The sequence below is a fragment of the Zonotrichia albicollis genome, chromosome 17, assembly GCF_047830755.1.
Source record: "Zonotrichia albicollis isolate bZonAlb1 chromosome 17, bZonAlb1.hap1, whole genome shotgun sequence".
Classification (NCBI taxonomy): Eukaryota; Metazoa; Chordata; class Aves; order Passeriformes; family Passerellidae; genus Zonotrichia; species Zonotrichia albicollis.
Window position 1 is genome coordinate 2,477,936 of NC_133835.1, and position 22,108 is coordinate 2,500,043.

A 22,108-nucleotide genomic window follows, 5' to 3' on the forward strand; every position below is an offset into this window, starting at 1 on the left:
GCCAAGGTTACAGCCCAGTGTAAGGACAAGCAAATTGATCAGATGATGTAAGGTCTGTAGGGTTTTTTATTTTCTCTAAACATTTTCTATGCACCTTTAAGTTTTTATGTTCCTTTAGAGATATTTTACCATGTACATATATTTCCATAGTTAATGTTCTATTCCAATTAATAATGATAAAAGTGAGTTCTACAAGCCTTGCTTAACAGAGATTCCTGTCTCGTGCATCACCTGCATAAGCAGTAGTCTCTTGTCCAGTTCCTGTCCTGGCCAGTGACGCTCTGGCTGACTGCACCTGGAGTTCCACATCTGCCCAGCTGGCAGTGGGGTCCTTTGCAGTGGGTTTGTTGTCTCCCAGCTGGCACATAATGTTGGGGAAGATGAAACAGGAAAGCTTTATCAATATGATTGCCTGGCAAAAGATTTTGAGAATATGGAAACTACAAGCGAGATTGAAATGAAAGCAAGCTTTGAGATACCAAACCTTTGTTCTGTTTTACAGAACAACTGGAAAACAATGGCGTGGCCAGCTGAAGGTGATCCCCTTTTGATCAAACAACACCCTCTGCTTGCAGACAGGCCCAAGGGTCAGAGCAGACCCTACAGCTTGGCAGAAGGGGCCCAAAGAGGAGTTTTTAGGGTTTAAAATGTAACACAGTATGGTAATGTAATCATTCTTATAGGCTGTATGTGAATGCTCTAGGATTTGTATTTTGTACTAGATTGGCTAGTGAAAATTAGAATATTCAGCACAGAAGAAGATTTATGGTATTGTAACGGGAACTTCGCTCTCTTTCCCTCTTGCTTTCATTCTTCACTCTCTCTCTCGTTTGGGCTCCTCTTTGGGGCTCCTCTCTCAGCCTGCTCTGAGCTGTGTCTGGCAGCTCCCAGCAGGGCCCTGCCCCCAGGCCCTTTGCAATGAACCCCAAGTTCCAGTCCTGGCTGCAGAGATCTCTCGTCTCCGTCCATCCTGACCGTCCTACCCCCATTGTTCCTACAACATAAAACTGTTTGGTTTTGCAGACTGGTGTTGTCTGTGGTTTGATTTCCAACGGTGGGAAAATTGCACTGTACCCTTCTCCCCAGCCAGCTGGGTTCATTTTGCCTTTAGCAGAGTTGGGTGTTTGCTGGAAGAAGCTGAATGCTGCCCCAAGGACACATCCCTGTAGCCCCTGTGGAATCCAGTAGGTTTGCATGTACCCATCCCTAGGGCAGTGTGGCCATTTGCAGTCTCTTTTTGTGGTACTGGGTTTTGGTAAGTAAAGGTTGCTAAAGCAGATGTGAATAACACTCAGTGTCTCTTTTTAAGAACATTACATCAGGTGTCCTCTGAGTTAATGTCTTCCCCCTCCTTTTTCCAACTGGCATTTCAGACAAAGTGCTTTTTTTCAACCTCGGCAGCCCTAATCTCTTTGTTTTCCAGCTTCTGATGCCTCCGGTCTAGTTCCATTTGTTCCATCTGCTCTGTAAAACTCATGAGAAAAAGAATGGATTCCAGGTGCAGACTACTGATCAGCTTGTGCTTGCCAGGACAAGAGGAATGCAGAGCAATCCTCACATTCACACTCGTTCAGATATCATTTGCCCTGGTAAAAATCATGGCCTGTCAGTGAACTGGAAAAACAAATAAATAATTAACACAGAATATGTGGTGAGTGAAGATGAATATAATTGAGTGGCAGAAGAATTATGTATCCAAGACTGTACCTTTGGGGAGAGGAGTAGAATACTTGATTATTGTCTTTTTTTCCCCCTATGCTTTTTGTAACTACAAGATACTTAGGCAGGATGGAATTTTCTTGCTATTCCTTGTCATAGCTTTCTTTTGACAAGTACAAACCCCAATAGATAGGAAACCTTCCCACAACAGTGCAGGATGATCTTGTGCAAAGGCTTTTCAGGAAAACTGAATGCTTAGTAGCTTTCCACATTTGCTGGGTGAAGCTGTTCTTCTGGGAGATAATTTCTGAGAATTAATATTTAATAATTTTCATAACATTTTTCTTTTATTTCTCAGTCCAGTCCAGACTGGTCAGTGGGATTTGTGCTTGTGTCAAAATAGGTGTAGCATTTATTCTTGGTTGGGCTATTGTAAGTAACAATATTTACATCCCTAATGGAAACTTATCCTGTTGTAACAGAACTGCCACACTCAGTGAGTGCTGTTGGTGCTGAGAGCTGACTGGGAAGCCACTGAGGATAAGGGTCTGTGTGGCAGAGTGGTGTAAGTGACTCCCATATTTGAACCTTTCATGTGCTAATAAAAATAATCGTGCAAGATCATTAAAATATTGGGATTCTGTTTGATTTTTGAGCATAAGTCTGCAAATGGACATTGCTCTCTGATACCTCTGGGCTCTGGGTTCCCCCAGCTAAAGGGCTGGGACAAGACTGTGTAACAGAAGCACTGAACACTCTTATTATTCTCCTATCCCTAGAGTACAGGATTCCCTCTCCTGAAATAGACCCTGCCTTCATTCCCTCAGTTTTCCCACTCTCAACCAGCTCCCTTGACCTCACACAAGACAAACCTCTTCTTTCCAACATTACATAATGTTGTAATACATTTGCACACCAAATCTCTTATCAAACTTGGAATCAGGGCTGGATTTCTTAGCTCCTTGACAAGTTGATTTTTTAGTTTAGTGGTGTTGGGATTTTTGTTGTTGTTGATTTTGCATTTATTTTGGTTTGGTTTGTGTGTGAAGCACACAAAAATCCTGACAGAATCACTTAAATACAAAATAATTCAGGTAGAAAGGAACCTCTGGAAGTCTGTAGGTCCACCCCACGCTTGAACCAGAGCCAGCTTAGATAATGCAGCACAGGTAAGAGATAAATACCTTCAAGGCTGGAGATTGCACAGCCCCTTCTTGCCCTAGTCCAGTGTTTGCTGCCCCTTGGTACATTTTATTTCCTTATGTTTATTTGTGATTTCACAGCTCTGCAAAGAATATAGCTCATCCTCCTCACACCTTCCCAGCAAGCAGTTTCAGGCAGCAGCAAGGTGCCCCTTCGCCTTCTCTCCTCCAGGCTGAACAGGGTCAGCTCTCTCAGCAGCTGCTCACGTGTCCTGTGCTCTGTCCCTGACAGCTTGGTGGCCTCCTCTGGACTCTGGTTCATCAGTGCCTAGACAGGACAGGCCCCAGGGAGCTTGGGCTGGTGCCAGCACTGACAGTGAGTTCTTATCACTGCAGAGTAAAAGGTGAGGTTCCTCACCCCGCTGGCTGCACTCTTGGTGACACAGCCCTGAATGGACTTCTTTGTCACAGGGCGCTCAGTTGGGGTCCTACTCAACTTATTGGGACCACAGCACCTCTTCCACCAAATTGCTTTCAAGGCAGCATCCCATGTCTTGTTGAATTTGAGTTACTCCCTCCCAGACCCAGAACTATCTTTGACCACCTGCATTTGTCTTTGCTGAGTTTCCTGAGGGTTTTTTTCACCTTCCTGTAGGAACTCAGTCCCTATTGCTGATTAACTTGACACCATGAAGCTGGTGCTGGGGAGATGACCATGTCTCCATGGAGGCAGTTTTGGCAGTGTGGATGTTTACCTGTTTTGGGATAGACACAGCCCCGAGCAAGTATCGCACAATGACTGTGGAACCGTCATCGGGTGTCATCAGCGCCAATTAGTGCCTAAGCAATTGTCAGTCCTTAACTATGGCTTAATGCTGCTGTCTGACTTAAGGCTGTGTAAAGTTGGTGATTTATAAGTGCAGGAGTACTTTGTTTTCACATCCTCTTTCTGTACTGTTGTTAAAGCACTTTGTAAGTACTGCAACGTCAATCTTATTCTTCTGGAGCATTTTGTTAGTTGGGTAATTATTCCAGGAAGTGATTTATATTTTAAAATCTGACTTCTTGTCTTGAAATTGTCATCCCTAGAAGGAGAAACTTTGTTGAGCTGCCTTGTAAGGAGAGTCTGAATTCATTTCACTCAGGAAGATAATGGTGTAGTGTCAGAGTGTATCTATTTCTAATTGACTTTAAAATCAGAATTGATTAATTTGATTTAGGATTTAGAAAAAATACCAGTAGGAAAAGACAGATTACTTCCTGTTATCTGCAGAGGGAATTAATGAACCCTTCAGGTTGGTGAGAAACTATTATTATTCCCAAGCAATCTAATTAAAGGGTATAAAAAAGACATGCGGCTATTTAATTGTTTTATTACTCAATTGCTCTACAGTGCATAATCAGAGAAGTGGGAGGGAGTGATTAGGTGTCTTGAGAACGGAAATGACACAACCAAGAGATGTAGATGTATTAAAGGAAGGAGAAGCCACTGGGAAAATTGAACCTCTCTTACCCACGCAAAAGACTGAAGATTATTTTTCCCTGGGAGCGAAGAACATGACACTGTAAATGTGCTGTGGGGTTTTCAGAAGCAAACATGAGATGTTGGTGCTGGGAAAGGTAAAATACACCAGGCAGTGCTTAACTGGTTGCTCTGTCCAGCTCTTGTCTCCACAGGGGCCTTGCAAGCAGGGTCAGCTGGGCCCGTGGGAGGCACCACAGCAGATCTGCGGGGTGTCCACAGGCACCACTTGGATCCCAGTTACAGCTTTGCCCTCTGGATGGTGCATTGAGGATGCAGATGCTCAGTGTCAGTGTGAGTTGGATGCCTGCTTCTGCCAGGCTCTTTGAGAAGAGTTTTTGACATGCAGATGTTTGTAGAGACAGAACTTTTTGTTTAGACCCAGGTTTATTTTGTTCCACCCTGATCACCTCCCTCAGTTATACAATTGTGACTTATCTACGTCTGAAAGGCTGACTCATCCCCTGAGTGGTTTGCCTCCTTGCAAATTGCTCTGGCATAAATCAGCTTGTATTTCAGAGAAGACCAGGTGCTGAAAAAAAGTCAGGTAACATCAAAACAAATACAAAGGGAGGAGGTATGATTTAAATACCTGGAGCTTGATCCAAAGCCAAATAAAGCTAATGAACAGGTTTCCATTAATAACTCTTTAATAGTCCTTATCAGCTTTAGGGGTCTGTATCTTCCTTACCTTATGTAGCACCTTGTAACAGGATACCTGAATGTCCTTTGCTAAAAATTGAATCCTCACACAAGCTATCAATTGTGATGAGTTAGAGGTGGAGTTATGTATCTCACTACATCCCTCTGTCCCTTGCAGCTGCAGCATTACACTTGTGAGCTCTGAACAAAGCCTCTGGTCTTGGACTGACAGTTCAGGTTCAAGAGATCCCTGGCTGAGCAGAAATCTTTCTCATTCACTCGATTTCTTTTATCTAGCCTTTCTTTTGCTCAGTGTGCAGTGAGTTACTGGGCACTGAATTGCAATCTGAGGGTGAGTAACAGCAGGGGCAGGAAGGTTGCTTTACCAGTCCCATCACATGTCATTAACATACCAGGTGCAGTGCTCATGATTTTCCAGACTGGATTAGGGGAGAATTTACTCGGTTAAACTTGCTCTGCAAGGCCTAGGGTTTGGTCCCAGGCAGGTGTTCCTGCGCATGCTTGCTACAACTGGAAAGGGACGAGAAGATGGTGCACTTGACTTACCACCAACCCACAGCCTGGGGCTCTCAAGGACTGAACCAGCCTCTGTGTAATAGGCTGGTCCCTGGATTCTCATAAGGAACAAAATGTTCTGGTTTTCCTCTTGTTGACAGCATAAGGAAAATAAGAGGCAAGAGGTAATAACATTAGTCAAAGCTTCCCTTCACATCAGTGCATTGTTGTCTTCTGGGTCTTGCTTCAGTTTCTGCCTGTACTGGTGTACATGCAGCATGTTCAGGAGTAAACTGTGTTCTTGAAACAAAAACACAGCCACCTTTTAACCCTGGGACTAACTATGCTCCTCCCAAAAGGCATCAGCTCAATCATACCCAGCTTTTGAATGTTGCTCATCCTCATTCCCAGGGAAGCAAAATGAAGTCTCTCTCTGCCCTCTGTTGGGCAGTTCATGGTAGGAGGGGATGGTACCATTACAGCATTAGGACCTGGCTTGGTGCAGAAGCCTTTACTGAGCACAGAGTGGGAGAAAGTCTGCCACAGTAAAACTGGAATGTGTAAAAATTAATATCACTGGGCCAAGTGGTATAATCATCATGATGCAAATGTGTGCTACTGTAATAGAAACATTTCTGTGGATGGAGACTGTATGAACTGAACTGGATCCCAGCCATTCTGTACTGCTGGCTGGGGCCCTCACAAGTGTGAGGCTACAGACTTTGCTGAGAAGACATCACTGGTGTCTTCACTAGGCACTTTGTGACATTTGCTCTGGTGTGATCTAACTGGATCATCAAACATTCCATGTGTCCCTCTGCACAGGACAGCTGTGCTGGCTGGAACAGCAGTTAGACACCTCCTCTTTCATCTGCATCATTCACCATGGGGATTCTTCTTCACTCCTCACCAAACCACTATGCAGGGTAGAACAACATTGATTTCCTAACCAGGGTCCCCTGAAGGCCACCACCACAATATTCTAGTGCCTAAAAGGCAGAACTGAATTTGTGTTTGCAAATGTGCATCTGAGTTTGTGGAAGGGTGAAATCATTGCAGTTTGCATGCAAGGGCAACCTGAGGTACAGAATATAACATTAAGTGATTTTTTTTTCTCTGTGGATACCACTTTCAAACATACAGGGAGTATTTGTCAGAGTATTTGGCATTGTGCTACATTTATTGAGGTCAGTGATATACTCTGGACTTTGGTCCATGCAGCCTGACAGACATTGATCAAGAAATAGGAAAGAGCAGAAGACACTTGTCATGGACACCTAGAAAATGAATATGAAATTAGGGATCACTGCAAAGCCTGTCCAAGTGGCTGAGGCAGCACCACAAGGGGATGATGTGCTGTAGGGGGATAGAACCCTATTCTCCATGCTCACACAGCACTGTGTTGTCAGACCATCCTTGCCACTCTTTGGTGTCCGTCTTCTTCCTGCTGTGACAAATGAAATCTTGTGAACAACAGCCTCATTTTCTGTGTTTCTAATTCACACTCAGACAGATCCTCCCAGTGTCCTGGCAAGTGAAAATCCTGTTGAATAAATTCTTCTTTTTATAAAAAAAAAAATCAGGTTGCGCAAAATCCTTCTCATAATATTTATAGCATATCAATTGTCCCAATCGAGCCACTAGAGGGCTTTGGATGGAGCACCTGTGTCAGTAGCACCTGCATTACAGAGGCTAGACTGATGTTTTCCTCTTGGTCTTGACATCTACAGCACTCCCTAGCCATACCAGTAAGCCCAGTTGTTTTTTTTCTAAATATACTTCTGAAGAAATGTCATATTCTTAATTTTAAAGCAGTGGGACTTTCCCCCCTGAGTTCTACAGCATTTCAGTGACTGTGAAATATGTAAATTTACATCCCAGAACTTCTCTCCTTTAACTCCTGCACTAAATGAAACTGTCACAGGATATATACCATGAATAACATTCTGTTATTGTGTCATGGACCCTGTTGGGTTATAGCGTTTTGTAGTCTTTTTTTCCCTCTCCTTCTTTTTCACTACACCCTATTCCTTTCATGACTAGCTTGTGCCACCTGGTGTCTCAAACTCACCAGTGACAGCAAAAATGAAAGGACCAGGGTGTATTGGAACAGTAAAGGCATGAGATAATTACACGAATATGTAATAAAATACTGTGTGCTGTGAGGTATTAATCTCCTAAATTAGAGGGTCAGGATGAACCACACAGCTAGACGGGCTTCTCTTTAAGCATTCCTTATGCACTCAGAAGCCACTGAGAATGTTTTGTCACAGGAGTACCTTCACACCAAGTAGAGCTGATCTGTCCTCATTTAATAAAACAAGTGATTGTGAACGTAAGAGAAAGAACCTGTAAATGCCAAAGGAGTACATGAACCAACACCACTGTTGGCAAAAAGATAATTTGCTGTAGTTTCCCACTGCCTGTAGTGCATCCAGTGGGATCTGAGGAGCTGGCAGGGCCCCAGATGCCCTGCTCAAACTGTAGAGCACATACCCCAGTAGCTACAGCTACCTGTAGCCAGGCTGGCACAGAGCTCCAGCAGCATCCTTAAAACACAGACTGCCTTGGCTGCCCAATACTATTGCTGTGGTTTTTTAACATACCCAGAAAATTCTTGCAAACATTTTCCTGTTCCAGATACTTCCACCTTTGTACCAAAGCTGCAAAACAAACATACTCTGAGCCACAAAGGAGACAAGGGGAGACTGTGCTTATGAGCAAGAGCAAGGACAAGTAACTTCTGCTGTGCTGTTCTCTCTACAACAAACTTTAATACTCTGGAATTACTCATTCTACCCACAGAGCTGCTTACAGGTGTCTCAGGGAAAGCTTTAAAGCAGAAGAGTTGCTATAAATCCCTTTTGTCCTCCTAGCTTGACAACACTCCCTCTCCCCCCAAATATTTTTGATCTTTATGTCCTTAGAAAAAGGATTTACACATAATGCAGGAATTACTTGGGAATCCAGATATGTGCAAGAGAAGAAGTCATGCAACTGTGATTATTCTTCAGCTGGGGTTTCACCATGTCCTCAAAGAAAATAGTCCAGTGTAGGATGGTAAGGTCTCCTGTCAGTCTGTGACAGGACAGACATCATCCCTTGGGCCTCAAAAAACAGTGCTAAAAATGCCCATTTATTTTCAGTGCCTAAGTCAAACACCTGGAGAATTGATCTGTTAGAAAGAGTCATGAAAATAAACAGATTTCCTTCCAGTAGCCATGGAAGAGTGCAAAAGACATTCATAATTTTTCTAGCATTCATAACTTTTCTAGAATTTATAATTTTTCCCCAAATCCTCTACCCTGTATCTACAAATTCCCAAATACTCCACACAGTCAGATCTGTGCCCTCAGCACCAGACATCCTGAATGTCCCACAGAGGCGGCAAACAAAAGCCCACCCTGTCTCATTTACCACTTTCTTCAAGCTTTCTCCAAGCAAAGTCAAGGGCAAACAGGAGCAAAAAACACAGAGAAGGACAAGAATTCTGACAGAAAATTGCAGCTTTAACTGAGGTATGAGTGAGGCAGGAGGAGTTATCCACTGTGTTCTCATTAGATTCATCCCCATTCATCTGCTGGGTACCACCTAGACAAGTAGAATCTGTTCAGTGGAAAGAGGCTTTTGGGGACCACCAAAAAAAAAAGACAGGCAAAAAAACCCCACAGATCTATGGGAATAAACCAGGAGCTTCTAACTGAACACACACCTGGCTGCTTCCCCTGTAGACAGCAATTTGGATTTTATTTTCTCTTTCAGATCCAGAGCTAGGACAAAGCAGGAAAAAACCCACCAGAAGTGGTGCTGAAAACTACAGCCCAGGACAAGATTCTCAGGAAGAGCACAGTGACACTGGGGCCACCTCCATCGGATGACTCCATGCTGCATTTACCCAGAGCGCTATCCATCCTGCCAAGGCTTTATCCCTTCTCTGAGCACCTCCGTTATATTTGGTGAGCAGTGTGGTGGCCCTGAAGAAGATGTTTTTCAGCTGTTTCCAGTGAGCTCCCTGCAGAACATGCCAGGCTGAGGAGGGAGGGCTGTGCTCCAGCTGTGTGAGGACTAGGACAGGCTGGGCCATGCCCCTCTGTGTGGTGGGGGAGGACCAGAACAGCCACCCCACCCGTTTTCAATTTTGGCTGTTGATTATGGGAGGCCTAGACAATACCATAGTCCCCAAAACCTGCTATAGGTGCTGCTCTGGGACAGGCATTGCACCCAGGCCCTGGAAGGTTCTGTGTCCTACTGAAAACATCTGTAATTCCCAATACAGCTTAATTCAGAGATGAAGTCTCTTTTTTCTATGTACAAACCCAGAAAATAAAATTGCAGGAGCCCAAATCTTAGCAAATACCACACTAACTGCTCCAAAACAAAAAGTTCCCGAAGGGATGGATAAGGTTCTGTGCAACACTTGCCACTAGCTTGCCACTGACTTCTTTGTAACAGAGTATCTCATCTACGAAAGGTAAATCTTGGAAGCAATGCATGCCCGACACCCAACACCAGGGAAAGACAGGGATCACCCACAGGATGCATCCTGAGACCTAGCACCATGTCACAAAGGGCCCTTGCACACCCTGCCACCTGCCCTGGGGCCGCCCCCTGCCCCCCCAGAGTTGGAAGGAATGCCTTGCCCCAAGTGTCTCAGGTAGCCCGACAGGATCTTTAGGAACGGCTCAAACCATAAGCAAAGGCTGCCCTGCTGGGCAGGCTCAGGGCAGCAGGAGCCCCCGTGGCTGCTGACCCAGCCGTGGCGGGAAGGGCACGGGGCCTTCCACAGGAGCTGGCACGGCCTCCTCGGGACACGTCCCGCATGGTGGCCACGCTGAGCGCGGCCGTGTGACAGAGACAAGGAACGTGTGAGCCAGGGCACAAATGCTGCTCTGAGCCCTGGGGCCCAGGGAGCACTGACATCAGCAGGTGTGGCAGAGTCCCTGCCAAAGCAGAGTCCCCCCGAGCCCTGGCAGCGCTGGTGCCCATCTCCTGCCCCAGAGACCTGTGCCTCGAGAGGGCTTCTCTGCCAGAGGGCAGCCAAAGCCGACGTGCACTGGGGGCTGTGCTCCATCCTACAGGGCCTCTTGGGAGGAGCACCTGGAGCAACTGGTGGCAACACTTGGTACGTGTCAGATGATGTTGCTCCTTCCTGGAATGATTTTTTCAAGGAAGGGATTAGCGGTAGCACAGAAAGACCAGCAGCTAGAGAATTTCACAGGACAAAGAGACTCCTCCAAAACCCTGTAATGTTTCCTTGTGCTTTTCTGTCTGTCTTGCACTCTGAAAGAAAAAGAATTGGCCCAGCCTCTGCTATTCAACTGTCCACGTACTGTGTGTCATCCTGTGGCAGCTCCCGTGCAAACACAACTGGCTGCCTGCTGAGCACGGCAATGGACGGCCACAAAGAGGGAGGTCCCTGGTGAACACAAGGAAGGCACCCGGGGAAGTGCAGAGGGTAGGGATAACTGTGGGAGGAGAAGCTGTTCTGTGTCTCTGATGATGCTGCCAGGCCCCTGAAGGAGCAGCCAAGACAAGTGCTGGAAGCAGCCATGTCCTGCTCTTTTCTGCTGTCAGATGCACACGGGACAGACTTGTTGCCCACAGGTCCACCAGACTTGATCCAGGGGCGATGGAAGCCCATGCATTGGTGATAGGGAATGGGCTCCAGCAAGAGCAAAGCAGGATCTTCCGGCAGCAAAGCCTGAGCTTGTGAAGCGAGCCATGTCCTCAGCAGACACTAAAGTGCTTCCTTCCAGCCCTGAATGGTGGCCACAAGTGCCTGCCTTTCTTCAGCACCTCCTGCTGCTTCCTTTGTTCCAAGCCAGTCCAGGAATTAGGTTGGAAGCTCATGCGTGTGTTTTTAAGGCACCTGCACGGAGGAGAAGGATGGCAGCTGCAGCGCAGGACTCGTGCTGCCTCTCACGATGGCATCAACGCCGCTGCCTTGGGACACCCGCCAGTGGAAGGCGAGTGTGCCCTCAAGCACAGTGATTGTAGCCAGTCAGGGGCACAGGCTGCAGCGGCAGCTGCCAAGCATTGCTGTGAGGCTGGCAAGCCAAGAGAAAGCCATTGTGGCCGAGTGTGCTGAAGCCTTTTGCTAAACCACGTGCAACAGTGCCCACAGTATGGCCTCTTTGGAATGGCGGCTGGTGCAGACGCCTCCTGGAGCAGGTGCCGGCGTTCGGGGTGCTGCTGTTCCTGTGCGCGCTCTGGTGCTGTTTCTGTGGCGTCCAGAGGCGCTTTGGCAGCAGCGACTCAGCAGCCCTGCTCGAGGAGACATCGCTGCCTTGGCCACGGAGACAGAAGCTCTTTGGGCCCAGAGCTCTGTGTGAGGAGGGCCTCATCCTCAGCACCATGGCCTGGGCAGCCGCGGGGGCCCGGGCTGGCCGCCAGCCCTGCTCTGCCCACTGCCCTGGCAGCACCCAGTGACCGTGCCCCGGCAGGGCCCCCTTGCCCTCCGTGTCCCCAGCCAGCCCAGTCTGGGCACCTCGGGGTGTCCCCACCCTCCTGCTGAGGCCCAGCCTCCAGGGCTTCTGCCCCAGGCGTGGGAGCCTCTCTGGGGAAGCGCCAGAGCAGTCGGCTGTCAGGAACAAGGCTGACACCCAATTCATCAGGGCTTGCCAGCAGCACGGCCCCTCAGGCTTCCTGTCCCCTTGGAGCCTCCTGCCACCCACTCCCTCTCATAGAGCCCTCGTGCCTTCCCAGCGCCTTGTCCCGTTAGGGCCTGTGCAGCACCTCGTCCCTTCACGGCCTCCCACTGCCTCGTTGTCCCCTCAGGGTCTCCCCCAGCCCGGCCAAGGTGCCCGGCAGCGGTGCAGCCCCGAGGGAACTCCAGAGGAGCCGCATCGAGAGGCACCTCAGAGGCCTCAGCAATGCAGCCAGCAACACACGGGCAGGAGGACACAGATGGCCCTTGCTGGCTGGGCAGGAGGGCTTGTGGCCATCTCCAGGCACCAGGCCGGCAGCGATCCCTGCAGCTCCGGGCCCTGGCCAGCAGCTCTGTGGCCAGCACAAAGGCTTCAGCAGAACCGGCAAAGGCCAAGGGGCTTCTGGCCATTTTCCCTTCCCCACTGCACACCTGGGCTGCTCGCTTGGCACAAGGAGCTGTTTTCCCCTCTTCCCCCGTGCCCTGCGGACGCTGGGTACCAAAGAGAGCTCCCGGGAGTCTGGGTGTTAGAACACATGCTATATTTATATCCTAAAGAACAACTAAAAAGAAGGGATAAAACAATCTTAAAGAAAAGAAAAATCCCCCCCCGGCTAAGAAGGCCCCAGAAGACTGAGAGCCTCTCAAATCAGCTCTCCTCAGAGCGCCAGCAGCACAGCCAGCTGTGGCCCCAGAGACAAGGCCGTTTCTTGCGGGCCCTGCGAAACTGATGTTGCAGCTTCTGCAAGATGGAGCCCGGAGCTCTCTCCACAGCGCGGAGGACAAAGGCTGTTTCGAGAGCCAGGCTGCTGGTGGCAGGGCTGATGTCCTCTACCTTGTCTTCAAGGGCTGCGAGAGAGAGGAACAGAGGCACGGTCAGATCCCGGATCTCTGGGGAGCCGAGCAGACCCCCGAGGCAGGGCCATGCCAGCCGGCTGTGGCCATGGCCAGGAGGGAGCAGGGAGCAAGGGGATCAGCCCGAAGCTGCCGGACACTGTTGCCCCTCGTGGGCCTGAAATGGGAGTGCCTGCTCTGGCCACGGCAGCCCTGCTGCGCACAGGGAGCAGAGCCCTGGGCAGCAGGGCAGGGATTGCAGCTGCCCCCGGCAGCCGGGGCTGGCAGCCCTCTGGCCTCACTCACCCTGACAGATGTGGCGGAGCTCTCGCTTGCGGCCTCTGAGGTGCTGCCCGGCCATCCCTGAGAAGACAGAGGCTGTCAGGGCGCCAGCGGCACAGCTCCCTGCCAGCCCAGCGGCGCTGCCAGCCCTGTGGCCACACGGCCTCCTGGCCCCGGCAGGGCTCGGGCCGGGCCCTTGCCGCTCGCTGCCGCCCAAGGGCACGGCTGCGAGAGGGCGGCAGCAGCGCCGAGGGCAGGCGGGGCTCCGCGGCGCCGGGCCCGGATGGCGCTGCCGGGGCAGCAGCCGGGGCCGGGGCTGAGCTGCTCCGGGCCGGGGAGGGGAAGCGCAGCCCGGGCTGGTGGCTCACCGATGAACCTGATGGCCGCCTGTCGCAGGGACTCCTGTGGGCTCTCCAGGTACTTCAGGGCGTGGCGCACGTGCTCGGCCGCTCGGCTCCTGTCCTCTGCCAGCTGGAGAGAACGGCAGGAGGGTGCACTTGGTGCAGGCTCAGCCCCTGGGCCGGGCGCTCCGTGCGGCCAGCACTGGCCTCCCCTGCCCGCAGAGCCCTGCCAGACGGGCAGCAGCCGCCGGCGCCGGGCTCTGACGGGGGCAGCGGGGCGGCTGCTGCCCGGGAAGCCGCGGTGCCGCCCGCAGCCCAGCCGGTTCGGGGCCACAGGATCCTGGAGCAGAGCCCGCGCTGCCCGGGGAAGGCAGCGGCGTGTGGGGCGCAGGGAGGCGGCCCTGACTGAAGCGCTGGGCAGGGACGCAGCTGCCAGCCGCACCCACTTAGCAGCGCCGCCAGGGGGCTTCTCCAGCCTGAGGCTGGGGCTTGCCGGCCGTCCTTACCAGCGCCTCACCGAACCTCCAGGTCTGATCCAGCCGCAGCATGTGTTGGAGATCCTTCCTGTGCAGGAATGTGGCTGAACAATGCAGTGTTTCCCGGGAGGCCTGGAGAGCAGCAAAGACGCCGAGATGGCACCACAGCCCAGGGCACAGGTCCCGCACTGGTCCCTCTACCAAGGCCAGGAGGAGGCTGCAGCCCACGAGGCGCCAGAGCAGGAGGCAGCCGAGCCCCCTGCCAGGGGGCCAGTGGCAGCCGCTGAGTCCTCACCTCTGCCACGCGCTGGTTCTCGTCATGGCAGTGGAAGGAGAGTGGGAGCAGGCTCAGGCGCACGTGTGCCTTCAGGGCCTTTTTGTCCCCTTCCGGTAAAAAATGCAGCAACTCTCGGAAGATGAACATGGAGCACAGCTGCACCTGGCTGTCATGCTGTATGAAAGGAAGGGAGACCTCGTCATCGGCTGCTTCACGCCCGCCTGGGCACAGGCCTGAAAATGCACAGGGCACAAAGTTTGCGGGCAGCAGCCGGTGGCCGTGGCTGGAGGCGCAGAGCCTTACGTTGTCAAAGAGCGGCAGGAGCGCCCCAGCCAGCTGCAGGGCGAGGGGACTGGCTATGGGAGCGCCATTGCACAGGAACAAACCGCTGAGGAGAACCATGGTCATCCTAAGCATCTCGCTGTCATTCTCCTGCAGGAGCTCCACCAGCCTTTCATGCAGGCTCCACATTCTTACGGCCTGCGTGGAACACAAGTGTGTGAAACGCCGTCCTGCTGCCACAGGGCCCAAAGGCCAAAGGGCCGTGCCAAAGCAGTCGGGCAGCTGGAGCGGGAGGCAGGAGAGCTGGGAGCAGCCGCCTCAGCGCCCAAAGGCCAGCCAAGGCCAAGCGACTGCCTTGCCCAGCCCCACGCTGGCAGCATGGCTTCAGCCGCTGCCCTCTTCTCACCGAGACACTGGTGCCGAGCACCAGGAGGCCTCTGAGGGCCAAGCGACGCATCTCCCTGCACTCGCTCTGCAGGTTCTTGGACATGACCTCCAGGACGCTGTCACGGCATTCACTCAAGTCCAGGCAGTCCAGGATCTGAGAGGCACGAGGCCGGTGACGGGGGAGCCGCACAGGGCCGGGCCCAGGCAGCAGCACAGGCCGCGGGCAGCGTCCCGGGCAGCTGCGGCCACGAGAGGGCAGCGAGGCGGGAGGCAGCTCAGCCAGGCAGCGCTGGCCTTCAGGCTCACCTCCACAAGGAACGCCATGGCGGCCAGATCCCGGGATGGCATGTCTTTGCTGAGCAGCCCGAGCAGGTGGAATGCAATCGCCGAACACAGGCCTTGGGATGCGTGGTGCATTTCTCTGAGAGGAGGAAATAGAAAGCAAAACACTGAGGCAGCAGGGGTAAACCTCTGCCATGACTGACTGAAAGAGTTCTGGCTTTTCTCCAGCACCCTGCAAGGGGGAGCCGGGCCCTGTGGGAGGGGGCTGCTCTTGGGCACGCTCCTCTCCCAGGCTTTTGCAGTCTCCTTGGCCGTCCCTTGGTGACAAGGCCTTGTGGCCCAGGAGCACAGGGACTGTGTGGGGCATCCCGGGCGCAGGGCACAAATGCCGGGGCCAGCTGGGGAGCAGGGGGTCTCACCTGGCCAGCATGCCCACAGCACAGTGGTGGGTGTCAGCACAGAGCAGCGTGTCCCAGCCACGCTTGTCTTCCATTGCCGCCACCACATCCTCATAGTGCAGTCGGCAGAGCAGGGCCTTCAGGGTCTGCTCTGCAAAGCTGTGTGCAGAGCAAAGCCCAGGTCACGCTGGGGGCACTGGCACCTGCCCTGGGCACGTGGCAGGGATAGGAGGGCTTGCATGGAGCACCTGTTGGGGTCGGTGGCAAGGCCGTGTTGCTGCTGGCATCCCTCCCAGAAGGTATCGGCCGCCTCTGGCATATCCAAGGTGCTGAAGAGCACTTGGAAGAGCAGGATCACAAAGAGGCGGGGGAAATGCATGGTCACCACATGTGGGACACAGGGCATCTGGAGCATCTTCCACATCACCACAGTTGCCTGCAAAGGACAGAGCAGCCCGAGCTCAGTGCTGAGGTGTCAGTGTGGCTGAGCTCGGGCGTGGGAAGGAGAGGCCAGCGGAGACGCAGGGGGAGCAGCGGGCCTGGTGCCTCTGAAGCTGCCCCTAGGCCGGGTTTCTGCCCAATGCCTGAGGCAGGGAGACACAGGGGTGGAGGGAGGATGGAGAGCTGATGGAGAGGTGAGCTTGGGGTGAGCAAAGGCCAGTTGCAGAAACTCACAGCCAGGGCAAGGACAGCCGTGTGGTCCCCATCGGAGGTGCACGCGCTGTGCTCTGGCCAGCTGGCCAGCACGTCAAGAAGTATGAGCATGGCCGGCTCTGCAGCCCTGCACGAGCACATGATGGTCTTCCACATGGTGGTAGCAGCTCTGTGGGGTGAAAGCTCTGTCTCAGGGGGGTCTGGGACACAGCATTGTGGCCTGGGCCGCAGCGGGGAGCTGAGCTGGCTGCCAGCCCTGCCTCTGCCCCCTGTCCCTCAGCACACAGGCAGCCCAGCCCTGTGGGGACCGGCCCCTGAGGAGCAGGGAGGGAGCATGGCAGCACACTGGGGGCTGACATGCCAGGGAGGGCAAAGGGAGGAGCCAGAGGGCCCTGGAATTCTCTGTGTGTCAGACACCTGGGACAGGCTGTACAGGCTGACAGGCTGCTGAGGCCTGAGCCTTGTGGGCACGTGGGCGCCGTACCTGTCACATGATGGGGCCACACGCAGGAGAGCCATCACCACATCAGCGGGCTGTGCCTCTGTCAGATCCAGAAGGGGCCTGTACAGGTTGTAGTCAGGAAACTCGTTGGCCGCGAGCCACTGGTGGATGTACCTGACCATGGCGGGCACCTGGAGAAGGCAGGGGAGGCTTGGAAAGCTGCCAGAGGGAGTCATGTGCCCAGCTGCCCCAGAAAAGTGCTTCCCTTGCCACCACACCGCCATGGCCTCAAGGCTTCCAGTGAGCAGCAGGTGTGGCTTGGGAGGCCAAGCAATTGCTGGGAGGATGGAAGCCAGGCCACAGGCTGCTTACTTGCTTAGGAGTGGAAGGCCCCTCCTCCACAAGCATATCCAGCAGGGCAGCACTGGTCTTGGTTTTGAGGATGGGAGGGTACGCTCTGAGCACGCTGCCCATGCCGCTGGTCTCTTCCTCCCGAATCCTCTTGATGAATTTGCCAACCATCTGTAGCAGAAGGGCAAGAAGCCAGGGATGTTGCATGGAGTGCTGCGAGCACGGTGCTGGGCTGAGCAGTGACAAGAGGCCCAGCCCGGCCGGGGATGGCTGCAGGTACCTGCGCTGTCCTGCGGAAGCGGCCACGGGTGCGTTGCTGCTCTTGTGTGCGCCGCACGGCTGCACCTGGCAAAGAGCGAGCGCAGGCCGAGCTGAGGGGCTGCGGGAGAGGCCGGAGAACACAAGGCCAGCCCTGCGCTGCCCAGGCAGGGACAGCCCCGCCACGGCCCAGGGCATGGAGCGCGGCTGTGGGTTGTCCGCCCCGGCCACTGCTCTGTCCTGTCCATGGGCATGACCCCAGGGGATGGGATGGGATGGGATGGGATGGGATGGGATGGGATGGGATGGGATGGGATGGGATGGGATGGGATGGGATGGGATGGGAGGGGATGGGATGGGATGGGATGGAATGGGGCCATATTTGCTGCTGGCACCAGGTCTGCAGCCCAGCTCTGCTACTCACCCTTCTGCAGTAGCTGGAATTGCTTCACCTCTTCAGGCTGCTGTGCTGGAGCAGTTCCAGGGCCTTCTTGCTCCTCCTTCGCCCAGGCCAGCTTGGGCACGCTCACAGGTCTCTGCTCTATGTCACTGCCTGGTTTCATGACTACTTGCAGTGAAGTTGGCTGGGAAAAGGTCGGAGTCAGCAAGTGCTGGAGCCGTGCCTTGAAGGCACCTGCAAGAGTGGAGTCTTGGCAAGGCTACAGGAGAGCAAGTCCTGCACTCTGGTCTCGAGGGCTCCAGCCACAAAGACTGTGCAGACTTCTCGTCAAGGACCGTGCTCAGCGAACGCCACGGTCTGCCCTCAAGGGCACCTGCAGAAGAGAAGCCTCGGCAAGGCCAGAGGTCACCAAGTGCTGTGGTCTGGCCACGAGGTCACCTGCAGGAGTAACGCCTCGGGAAAGCTGCGGGTCAGCAAGGAACGAGGGCACTGAGCTCTGTCCCGTGCAGTCCCGTCGCGTGCACCGAGCACTGTGTGGTGGCCACCTCGCTGCCAACACCTAGGTCACTGCATGTCACAAAGGTCCCGTTCCATGGAATGGTGACCATGCGGCACCGTGTCACAAAGGGCCCTTGCACACCCTGCCACCTGCCCTGGGGCCGCCCCCTGCCCCCCCAAAGTGGCCCAGGTTGGAAGGAATGCCTTGCCCCAAGTGTCTCAGGTAGCCCGACAGGATCTTTAGGAACGGCTCAAACCATAAGCAAAGGCTGCCCTGCTGGGCAGGCTCAGGGCAGCAGGAGCCCCCGTGGCTGCTGACCCAGCCGTGGCGGGAAGGGCACGGGGCCTTCCACAGGAGCTGGCACGGCCTCCTCGGGACACGTCCCGCATGGTGGCCACGCTGAGCGCGGCCGTGTGACAGAGACAAGGAACGTGTGAGCCAGGGCACAAATGCTGCTCTGAGCCCTGGGGCCCAGGGAGCACTGACATCAGCAGGTGTGGCAGAGTCCCTGCCAAAGCAGAGTCCCCCCGAGCCCTGGCAGCGCTGGTGCCCATCTCCTGCCCCAGAGACCTGTGCCTCGAGAGGGCTTCTCTGCCAGAGGGCAGCCAAAGCCGACGTGCACTGGGGGCTGTGCTCCATCCTACAGGGCCTCTTGGGAGGAGCACCTGGAGCAACTGGTGGCAACACTTGGTACGTGTCAGATGATGTTGCTCCTTCCTGGAATGATTTTTTCAAGGAAGGGATTAGCGGTAGCACAGAAAGACCAGCAGCTAGAGAATTTCACAGGACAAAGAGACTCCTCCAAAACCCTGTAATGTTTCCTTGTGCTTTTCTGTCTGTCTTGCACTCTGAAAGAAAAAGAATTGGCCCAGCCTCTGCTATTCAACTGTCCACGTACTGTGTGTCATCCTGTGGCAGCTCCCGTGCAAACACAACTGGCTGCCTGCTGAGCACGGCAATGGACGGCCACAAAGAGGGAGGTCCCTGGTGAACACAAGGAAGGCACCCGGGGAAGTGCAGAGGGTAGGGATAACTGTGGGAGGAGAAGCTGTTCTGTGTCTCTGATGATGCTGCCAGGCCCCTGAAGGAGCAGCCAAGACAAGTGCTGGAAGCAGCCATGTCCTGCTCTTTTCTGCTGTCAGATGCACACGGGACAGACTTGTTGCCCACAGGTCCACCAGACTTGATCCAGGGGCGATGGAAGCCCATGCATTGGTGATAGGGAATGGGCTCCAGCAAGAGCAAAGCAGGATCTTCCGGCAGCAAAGCCTGAGCTTGTGAAGCGAGCCATGTCCTCAGCAGACACTAAAGTGCTTCCTTCCAGCCCTGAATGGTGGCCACAAGTGCCTGCCTTTCTTCAGCACCTCCTGCTGCTTCCTTTGTTCCAAGCCAGTCCAGGAATTAGGTTGGAAGCTCATGCATGTGTTTTTAAGGCACCTGCACGGAGGAGAAGGATGGCAGCTGCAGCGCAGGACTCGTGCTGCCTCTCACGATGGCATCAACGCCGCTGCCTTGGGACACCCGCCAGTGGAAGGCGAGTGTGCCCTCAAGCACAGTGATTGTAGCCAGTCAGGGGCACAGGCTGCAGCGGCAGCTGCCAAGCATTGCTGTGAGGCTGGCAAGCCAAGAGAAAGCCATTGTGGCCGAGTGTGCTGAAGCCTTTTGCTAAACCACGTGCAACAGTGCCCACAGTATGGCCTCTTTGGAATGGCGGCTGGTGCAGACGCCTCCTGGAGCAGGTGCCGGCGTTCGGGGTGCTGCTGTTCCTGTGCGCGCTCTGGTGCTGTTTCTGTGGCGTCCAGAGGCGCTTTGGCAGCAGCGACTCAGCAGCCCTGCTCGAGGAGACATCGCTGCCTTGGCCACGGAGACAGAAGCTCTTTGGGCCCAGAGCTCTGTGTGAGGAGGGCCTCATCCTCAGCACCATGGCCTGGGCAGCCGCGGGGGCCCGGGCTGGCCGCCAGCCCTGCTCTGCCCACTGCCCTGGCAGCACCCAGTGACCGTGCCCCGGCAGGGCCCCCTTGCCCTCCGTGTCCCCAGCCAGCCCAGTCTGGGCACCTCGGGGTGTCCCCACCCTCCTGCTGAGGCCCAGCCTCCAGGGCTTCTGCCCCAGGCGTGGGAGCCTCTCTGGGGAAGCGCCAGAGCAGTCGGCTGTCAGGAACAAGGCTGACACCCAATTCCTCAGGGCTTGCCAGCAGCACGGCCCCTCAGGCTTCCTGTCCCCTTGGAGCCTCCTGCCACCCACTCCCTCTCATAGAGCCCTCGTGCCTTCCCAGCGCCTTGTCCCGTTAGGGCCTGTGCAGCACCTCGTCCCTTCACGGCCTCCCACTGCCTCGTTGTCCCCTCAGGGTCTCCCCCAGCCCGGCCAAGGTGCCCGGCAGCGGCGCAGCCCCGAGGGAACTCCAGAGGAGCCGCATCGAGAGGCACCTCAGAGGCCTCAGCAATGCAGCCAGCAACACACGGGCAGGAGGACACAGATGGCCCTTGCTGGCTGGGCAGGAGGGCTTGTGGCCATCTCCAGGCACCAGGCCGGCAGCGATCCCTGCAGCTCCGGCCCCTGGCCAGCAGCTCTGTGGCCAGCACAAAGGCTTCAGCAGAACCGGCAAAGGCCAAGGGGCTTCTGGCCATTTTCCCTTCCCCACTGCACACCTGGGCTGCTCGCTTGGCACAAGGAGCTGTTTTCCCCTCTTCCCCCGTGCCCTGCGGACGCTGGGTACCAAAGAGAGCTCCCGGGAGTCTGGGTATTAGAACACATGCTATATTTATATCCTAAAGAACAACTAAAAAGAAGGGATAAAACAATCTTAAAGAAAAGAAAAATCCCCCCCCGGCTAAGAAGGCCCCAGCAGACTGAGAGCCTCTCAAATCAGCTCTCCTCCGAGCGCCAGCAGCACAGCCAGCTGTGGCCCCAGAGACAAGGCCGTTTCTTGCGGGCCCTGCGAAACTGATGTTGCAGCTTCTGCAAGATGGAGCCCGGAGCTCTCTCCACAGCGCGGAGGACAAAGGCTGTTTCGAGAGCCAGGCTGCTGGTGGCAGGGCTGATGTCCTCTACCTTGTCTTCAAGGGCTGCGAGAGAGAGGAACAGAGGCACGGTCAGATCCCGGATCTCTGGGGAGCCGAGCAGACCCCCGAGGCAGGGCCATGCCAGCCGGCTGTGGCCATGGCCAGGAGGGAGCAGGGAGCAAGGGGATCAGCCCGAAGCTGCCGGACACTGTTGCCCCTCGTGGGCCTGAAATGGGAGTGCCTGCTCTGGCCACGGCAGCCCTGCTGCGCACAGGGAGCAGAGCCCTGGGCAGCAGGGCAGGGATTGCAGCTGCCCCCGGCAGCCGGGGCTGGCAGCCCTCTGGCCTCACTCACCCTGACAGATGTGGCGGAGCTCTCGCTTGCGGCCTCTGAGGTGCTGCCCGGCCATCCCTGAGAAGACAGAGGCTGTCAGGGCGCCAGCGGCACAGCTCCCTGCCAGCCCAGCGGCGCTGCCAGCCCTGTGGCCACACGGCCTCCTGGCCCCGGCAGGGCTCGGGCCGGGCCCTTGCCGCTCGCTGCCGCCCAAGGGCACGGCTGCGAGAGGGCGGCAGCAGCGCCGAGGGCAGGCGGGGCTCCACGGCGCCGGGCCCGGATGGCGCTGCCGGGGCAGCAGCCGGGGCCGGGGCCGAGCTGCTCCGGGCCGGGGAGGGGAAGCGCAGCCCGGGCTGGTGGCTCACCGATGAACCTGATGGCCGCCTGTCGCAGGGACTCCTGTGGGCTCTCCAGGTACTTCAGGGCGTGGCGCACGTGCTCGGCCGCTCGGCTCCTGTCCTCTGCCAGCTGGAGAGAGAGGCAGG